The following is an 8,898-nucleotide window of genomic DNA, read 5'->3' as shown; positions in this document are numbered from 1 at the left end:
GTACTAACTAATGTCGTTTGTTGTCAAAGTTATAAATATTCCAAAAAGCAAACTCACTGCCATTGGGTTGATACCAATTTATAGTGACGCCCCTGTGGGTTTCGGAGATTGTAATTATTTATGGGAGTAGAAAGCTCCGTCTTTCTTCCTTGAAGTGGCTGGTGTTTTCAAAATGCTGACATGAAGATCTCAACCCAAAGAATACATCACCAGGCTCATTGTAAAAATATTAATGGTGTGAAAATATTCTCGTGTGAGTCCCACATTTTCTCCAAGCCATCAGATGGATGTCCAATGTTTTCATTCCAGTGAATGTTCACAATTCAGGTTTATTTAATAATCTTAACTTAGAATGACCTGGATAATATTGTATATGCTGATATTGTAGGATCAACTCACAGAGATCATGTGTACAACGGATGAAATACTGCCTGAAGTGCACTATCCTCATAGTCATTCCACTGTTTGGACTCATCGTTGCAGCCTTTGTGATAATCCACCTCCTTGAAAGTCCCTCTTTTTTTCATTGACATTCTATTTTACCAAACACAAGACCATTCTCTGGTTTTTGTTTCTCCTAAGAACATGCCCAAATACATGGGAGCCATCCACGATGTGCTTATTTCAAGACAGAACTGCTGGTTCTTCAGACGGTCCATGATAATCATACATTTAACATTCTTTAACACTATAACCCACATGCATCAATTTTCTTTGATGTTTCTTACATGGTTTTGTCCATTACTGGAGTCACTCTTAGTTTTCATAACTACGGCAGGTTTTTCTGGCACTACAGAGATACTGTTCAGGGCTGCCACTAATATCATACAATGTATAGGAAGGCACCACACAATAAATTCTCAAGAAAAGAAATAACAATACTGCTGACATCGAGGAACTCTATATAATGTCTTAACACGAGCCAACATGAAGATAAATGCTCACCTGCAAAAAGGAAAGGTTGATGGATGTAAATTATACTTAGGTGAACCTATACTATAAAAGTATGTGATACAACGATTAAATGCTCAACTTCTAGCCAAAAGGTTGGCAGTTCAAAACCAGCCAGTGACTCCATTTGTTAAAGACCAGATTACTTTCTCCCGTCAGTATGACAGAAAAGAAAATCCTATTCAGACAGTTCATCAATTTCACACAGGGTCCCTGTGAGTCTTTAACAACCATCCTGGCAATAAACAATATTGGGTGCTTAAAGTTCTATAAATATGTAGAGAGCACATTTGCTACCAATTAGCCTAGACACAGTGAACTTCAAGATAAGAACAATTATAAAGACAGTGTATTTATAACACATATTTCCTTTTTCTAGGGGTGTTTTCCCACATAAAACATACACCCTTTCCCCCAGCACTGTTATTCAACCTGGGAAGAATGTTGTATTTTTACTATTTATTTTTGATGATGTTAAGTGCCACAGAGATTTCCAATTCTCAGTGATTCAATGTACAACAGAACTAAGTAATGCCTTCTTCAGCACCATAATCACAATGAATATTTTTGAGCCCATTGCTACAGCCACTGTGTCAATCCATCACATGATGTGCTGTCTTCTTCCCTGACCCCCTGCTTAATCATGGATTATGTCCTTCTCAAGGGATTGGTGTCATGATAACATGTCCAAAGCACATGAAACAAAGTCTCACCATCCTTCATTCTAAAGCACTCCCTGGCTGTATTTCCCTCACAACACATCTGCTTGTTATAATGACAGCTCATTCCACGGTACTTTCAACAGTCTTTTCCAAAAGGTAAGTGAAAGGCCATACTTTTTGGATATGGCCCCCTTATTCATAGTCCAGAGCTCATATTTATATATTAATATGGAAAAATCACCACTTAGCTTCTCAAAGTGACACTTAAAGATCACTTTACTATGGGCTTCTCGGTGCAGAAATAGAGACGTGGTGCTGCTGTTGGATAAGTATTGGGTTGCTCACCACAGGGACAGCGATTCAAACCAACCATTTCTTCTGACTAAGAGGAGGTTGTCTTTCCCTGTAAATATTTACAGTCAGAGAAGTTTTAAGGAACAATTCCAATCCGTCTTACAGGATTCTTGTGAGATTGAATAAATTCAATGGCAGTGGGTTTGGGTTTTGAGGAAGAGATTGTTCATTTGGTAGCTCACTTGCTTGCTTTACTTATTTCCCCTCAGGGCAGAAGAATATCTCGTGTATTAATAGCTCTCAGACCTCGCAATGACTAAATAAATTATCTGGGCAGGGTACAAATTTAATGTATGCCTGTGAGCCACCTCACTTCCATTTCTGTCACCTGACTAGCACCGTGCTACTTGGGATTGGATCAGGCAGTGTCCTGCGAGAAGTCTTGAGTGGATGGGAAGGACCTTCTACAGGTCAGAGTGGCTTAGCGGATACAGACCATCTAATCATCAACCCAGACCCATCCAAGAGTCAGCTCTCCGTGCAGCTGAGCTCTGTGACCACTGAGGACCACTGTGCAAGGAGACATGAAGAGGAGAAGTCCATGTGAGGCCCCACATACACCACTCTGCAGGACAGCTGGGGGCGGAACTGGGGGAGCTTCACACCAGCAGTGGGAGCTCAGACCCAAATGAACAGGCCCAGGAACCAGAAGCAGGTGCGTGTGTGAGCACAGATGAGAGCTTCCTCTGTGTCTGGAGTTGGTTTTGTTCCCACTGCTTAGCAGCAGATTGAGAGGAAACTCCAGTAGAAACTCTATGTTGTCTTACCTTAGAATAGAAAAAAATATTGTGAAGGCAAATATGAAGAAAAAGAGTAATATGCTCCATTAAAATATGTGATAAAAATTGGTAAGACTGTATTCTGTGTGCAAAAGCTGGGGGGTGGGGGGTGGGGTAGGAACATCCGCGATGGGGTTCACAATGACTCTTCTTCACTTTCATCTTGCACAGTCATATAGAGCTGTGTCCTCAAGTTTCATTCCACTAATTCAGAATCGGACAGTATTTTTGAAATTATCCTTGAGATAGTTAATCTGCCTTGAATTAGTGAACCATATTTTGTTGTGTCACCATTGGTTTTATATATAGATCAACCCATTCTAGTATCTTCTGTAGAAACAGGCTAATTCACATCCTGAAGAACTGAAACACAAGTGTTTGTTCTAGTGGACATTTCTAGAGGAGATTGTCTTAGGGACTCAGAGACAAAGTCTAGAGATGTTCCCCTTGAACATATGGCTCACTGTAATTGTTCTTTTTCCCTGAGGTCTGGCTCAGGTGCAGTTATGGGAATTGCACCCCCACCACTCCCCACCTAAGCACCCATCTCACTGCTTTTGAGTCAGCTAAGACTCAAATGATCATAGAGGACAAAACATAACTTCTCCTTTAGGTTTCTGAGACTAAAATTTTTCATGATCAGAAAATTTTATCTTTCTCTTGAGGAGTAGATGGTGGTCTAGAACTGAAAAAACTTAAATTTAATAATTTATTGTGCAATCCACTACTCCACAGCATCTCCTAGGTATGGAAGGGTGGACTTGACCTTGATTAGCTTGGGTCTATTCCATTTCTTTTAAAACTTGATGAGTAATTTCTTTTAAACTTGGTTAGTAATTTCCATGTCCTTAGAGAAAGACCATGGGATCTAGATCAGAATTGCATTTTAATTATAGATCTCTTAGGGTGTGCTATTTTTAGAGTTGAGTCTTTCTATTCATGAACATGGCCCATTTTTTTAAAATCAATGTGTCTTGTTATCTTAGGATAGTGTTTGTTTATAGTTCTCATTGTACAAGACTTGTTTTTCTGCTTAGGTTTATTCCAATTTATATTACCATATAAATGGCTATTGTAAATGGTATTATTTTCTTGATTTCCCTTTCAGAGCTTTCTCTATTGCTACGTGGGAATCAAACTGTAGTTTTTGTTTTCTATTTTAACCTTATAACTTGTGAAATTGCTTAACTTTTCAATTAGTTCCAATAATCTTCTTCTAGCACTTTTGGGTTTTCTATGTTTAGAGTGATATTGTCAGTGAATATAGAGAGTTTTACATCTTGGTTGTCATTTTGGATGCCTTCATTTTACATTTTCTGATTGATCATTATAGTTAAATGTTGCAGCATGATATGAAATAACTTTGGCATTAAATGATATCCTTATCTGGTTCTAAATTGAAAGGTGAATGTCTGTCATTGACATTACATTTGCTGTTTTAAGTCCTATTAAATAAGTTTGAACTCACAGCAACACTAGAGAAAACAGGATGAAACCAGTCTTGCTTCATCCCCATAGTTGTCATGTGTGAGGGCTTTGTTGCAGTAACTGTGCCAATCTATGTTGTTTAAGGTCATCCTGTTTAATCAAGGATTATGTCCATTCAAATTTCTGATTTCACTCCCCCATGTCCAAAATACTTGAGATGAAGTAATCACACCCTCACTTCTTTCTATTAAGCATTATAACAGTGCAACATTCAATACACAATTGTTTATTTTTCTGGCAGTCCATCAAATATCAAATTATTCGCCAGTGCACCAATTCAAACAAACACAGCATTTTATCATTGATCTTTCTCATTTCTGGTCCAACATTCACGTGCATATGAGACATTTGAAAACCACACAACTTGAGCCAGGTACATCTAAGACCTGAAAGAGACCCCTTGCTCTTCAACCATTTTTTTTTTAAACATTTTATTAGGGGCTCATACAACTGTTATCGCAATCCATACACACATCAATTGTGTAAAGCGCATTTGTACATCATTCTCAAAACATTTTCTCTCCACTTAAACCCCCGACATTAGGCCCTCATTTTTCCCTCCCTCCCCGCTCTCCCCTCCCTCATGAGCCCTTGATAGTTTATAAATTGGTATTTTGTCATATCTTGCCCTGTCTGACGTCTCCCTTCACCCATTTTTCAGTTGTCTGTCCCCCAGGGAGGAGGTCACACACAGTTCCATGTAATCGGTTCCCTCTTCCCTACCCATTCTCCCTTTATCCTCCTTGTTTTGCCACTCACACCACTGGTCCTGTAGGGCTCATCTGTCCTGGATTCCCTGTATTTTCAGTTCCTATTTGTACCAGTGTACCTCCTCTGGTCTAGCCAGTCTTGCAAGGTCGGATTCGAGTCATGGTAGTGGGAGCGGGGAGGAAACATTTAGGAACTAGAGGAAAGTTGTATTTCTCATCATTGTTACATCGCACCCTGACTGGCTTGTCTCCTCCTCGAGACCCCTCTGCAAGGGGATCTCCAGTGGCCTACTAATGGGCTTTGGGTCTCCACTCCGCACTCCCCCCATCATTCACTATGGTAAGATTTTTTGTTCTGATGATGCCTTACACCTGATCCCTTCGACACCTCGTGGTTGCATAGGCTGGTGTGCTTCTTCCATGTGGGCTTTGTTGCTTCTGAGCTTGATGACCGCTTGATTACCTTCAAGCTTTTAAGACCCCAGACGCTATACGTTTTGATAGCCGACCACCATCAGCATTCTTTGCCACATTTGCTTATGCACCCATTTGTCTTCAGTGATCCGTTTGCCACCTCGTGATCACACAGGTTGATATGTTGTTCCATGTGGGCTTTGTTACTTCTGAGCTAGATGGCCGCTTTTTTACCTTCAAGCCTTTAAGACCCCGGACACTATATCTTTTGATAGTCCGACACCATCAGCTTTCTTCACCACATTTGCTTATGCACACATTTGTCTTTAGTGATCATATCGGGGAAGTAAACAAACAGTGATATGATTTTTGTTCTCTGATGCCTGATAACTGATCCTTTGGGCACCTTGTGATCAGGCAGGCTGCTGGGTTTCTTCCATGTGGGCTTTGATGCTTCTGATGTAGTTTTCTGCATGTTTACCTGAAAGCCTTAAGACCCCAGATACTATATCTTTTGATAGCCAGGCACCATCAGCTTTCTTCACCACATTTGCTTATGCATACATTTGTCTTCAGCGATCGTGTTAGGAAGATGAGAATCATGGAATGCCAGTTTAATAGAACAAAGTGTTCTTGCATTGAGGAGTACTTGAGTAAAAAAGGCCCAATGTCTATCTGCTAACTTAATACTAAACCTATAAATATATGCACATTGATCTATTTCACCATTGTCATGTATAAATATATTTACATATGCACGTGCCTGTATTTAGAACTTTATAAATACCCTTTGCCTCCTAGTTCTTTCCTCTATTTCCTAACTTTCCTCTTGTCCCCTTATCATTTTCAGCCTTCATTTGGATTTCAGTAATTCCTCTCAGTTCCATTGCCCTTGATCAATCCCTGGCAGGCCTCGTACACCCTCCTCACCATTGATTTTGGATCACTTGTTGTTCCCTTGTCCCTGGGTTTATTAATACCCACTTCCTTTCCCCCACCTCCCCCTCTCCGATGATCTCCCACAGAACTGTTGGTCCCGTTGTTTTCTCCTCCAGATTGTTTATCCCGGCTATCTTATCTAGACAGAGCTTCATAGATAATAATATGCACCAAAAAAGATAGAGTAAAACAAAAAACAAAAACCAATGGCAAGAGAAAAAAGGAAAGAAAGAAAAGCCTATAAATAGTTCAAAGTCTGTTTGTTGACTTTTGGAGGGTTTTCCGGTGGTGTCTGATGGTACCATGACCTGCCCCCAAAGTCTATTTTTGGTTTTCCCTGGGGACTTCATTGCTCTGTTCCCCTTGGTGTTCTGTTGCACACCCTTAAAATTTCACCTTAGTGTGGTGGGGTCAGATCAGGTGCAATTCCTGCACTCTGTCCTCTGTGTCCCCCACCCCCACCCCCCTGTAGTGCTATGGGTCAGTAAGCAATGTCATGTGTCTTAGTGGGGTCGGCCCTATGGTCCTCTCTGCACATTGACTGCTCTGAGCAGGAATATCATCCTCTGAGCTTGATGGATGGCATTTCTGTATTTTTATGCCTCTAGTCTACATCGATAGCTATGAAGCAAAAAGTTATAACAGGAGAAACTATTGTCTCATGCAGAGAAAGCAGCCTGTCTTGCATGGAGGGGAAATGACTCCAACTGGAATTTCAAATACTAATATTTGATGAAACCTCAGGAAACCTAGGGAGACTTTTCCAAATTCATTGATGGCAGCTGGAGGTTCTGAGTGGTGAAAACAGTTAAGCACTGGAATACTAGTAGGAAGTTTGAAACCAGTTCTGTTGACCTGCTTCTGAAATACCAGACTCGGTGTCGAGATCTCAGTGGCTTACTATAAAGTAGAACACTCTTAGAGTTTCAGGTTGAAGTCACTAGTCTGGTTCAGCGTGAGTAACATGACAGAGCAGAATGACGTTCATATCTGATCATCTTTCCTCATACACAGAAGTGTCACTGGTGGAGTCAAATATTACCTGACATCCCTTATACTCCTATTCTGTTTGCTTCTTTCTTGTTCAGCAGTGGTATCTCATTTACAGTTGCTAAAATGTTCATGTTCTGAATGTAAACACAGTCATATTATCGAGACATCTATGCATACACACAAAACTGTATATTATTCTGAGTTGTTCCAGTTCAAACAGCAAGATATATTAAATTTGTTTCTTTCAGTTTGTACCATTGTTGTTAGTGTTAGGGGCCATTGAGTGGCCTCTGTGCATCAGAACAAAGCACTGACTGGTCCTGGTCCATCTTCAAAATCAATGCTTCAGTCTGTTGTGGCAACTACTGTGTCCATTTCCAAGGACTGGCCCCTCTTGATAATTTGTCCAAAGTATAGTAGATCATGTCCTGCCAAGCTCAGTTCTACAGAGAATTCTGGCTGCACTGGTTTCAACACAGATATATTTTTTTTCCTAGGAATCTGTTACATATTAAATATTCATCGCCAACATCATGATTCAATGTTATAAAATATTTTATGTCTTAATAATTTATGGTCAGGCTTTTTCAGGTGTACACCATTTAAAATACTATGGCTTGTGTCAGGTGCACCTTATTCCTCAAGGTGACATCTTTGTAATTAATGCTGTAAAAATATCTTTTTCAGTAGATTCACCAAATGCAATATGCCATCTAATTAAATTCATTGTGGGCACAGTAAAATGAAATCTTGAAGGACTTTACACTTTATCTTTTAGTGGCTGCATGAGTACATACATAAGTCACTTGAAATTCTATTGTGGGAGGTGATTCTTTCCTTACCCCATTTGTTTTACTTATTCAATCGTTCACTAATATGATAAGGTATCAGGGATATTGATTTTACACCTTGCATTATAATTCAAAACTACTATGTGTTTTGTTATTGTTTAATGTTGTCTAGAATTTTCTTGTATTGAGAACATTTTAATTTCATTTCTTATTATATATTTGTAATGTTATATATTTTAAATTATACTGTACATGTGTAATGAATTCAGATTTTGAGCCTTGTATTCACGGAAAAGGGATTTGTAAAGTAGAGAGCATGGTGCTGTGTGCACTCATGTTGCCTTTAGGTTTGCAGCCTCTGTTCACTTAGAGTTATGTATGTTAGCATGACGTCCCTGCCAACTGCAGAGAGTTGTCTCATACATTTTTAATACCATCACTTTTTATAATTTGATTTCTATCTTGAGTTCCCTAAGCTTTTATTTCTATTTTCTCATAGCTAAGGTTGACTATGTTGTGAAGCTTTATGTGCTTTTATAAATCAAAATGCCATATTTATGCCATGGCAATAACAAGTAGAAGGATTTTGGTACTGTAAAAAAAAGTGCCTCTGCCTCCCCTATTGAACACCATATTTCCAAATTCCTGGCAATTACTAATCGGCTTGTCATATCTCTATAGGTTTCTCTTTTCAAAAGTTTTAAAGCAAAACCCTTTAATAAATACTGTCTTTTCAGTGGACCCCTACACAAGTACTCCCCCAACACAAGAACACTTTGTTCTAACAATTTGGAAGTCTGAGATGCTCACCTACCTG

The sequence above is a fragment of the Echinops telfairi genome, unplaced genomic scaffold, assembly GCF_000313985.2.
Source record: "Echinops telfairi isolate 266 unplaced genomic scaffold, ASM31398v2 ScPeMD7_74;HRSCAF=306, whole genome shotgun sequence".
NCBI classification, from domain to species: Eukaryota; Metazoa; Chordata; class Mammalia; order Afrosoricida; family Tenrecidae; genus Echinops; species Echinops telfairi.
This window is presented reverse-complemented; position numbering follows the sequence as displayed.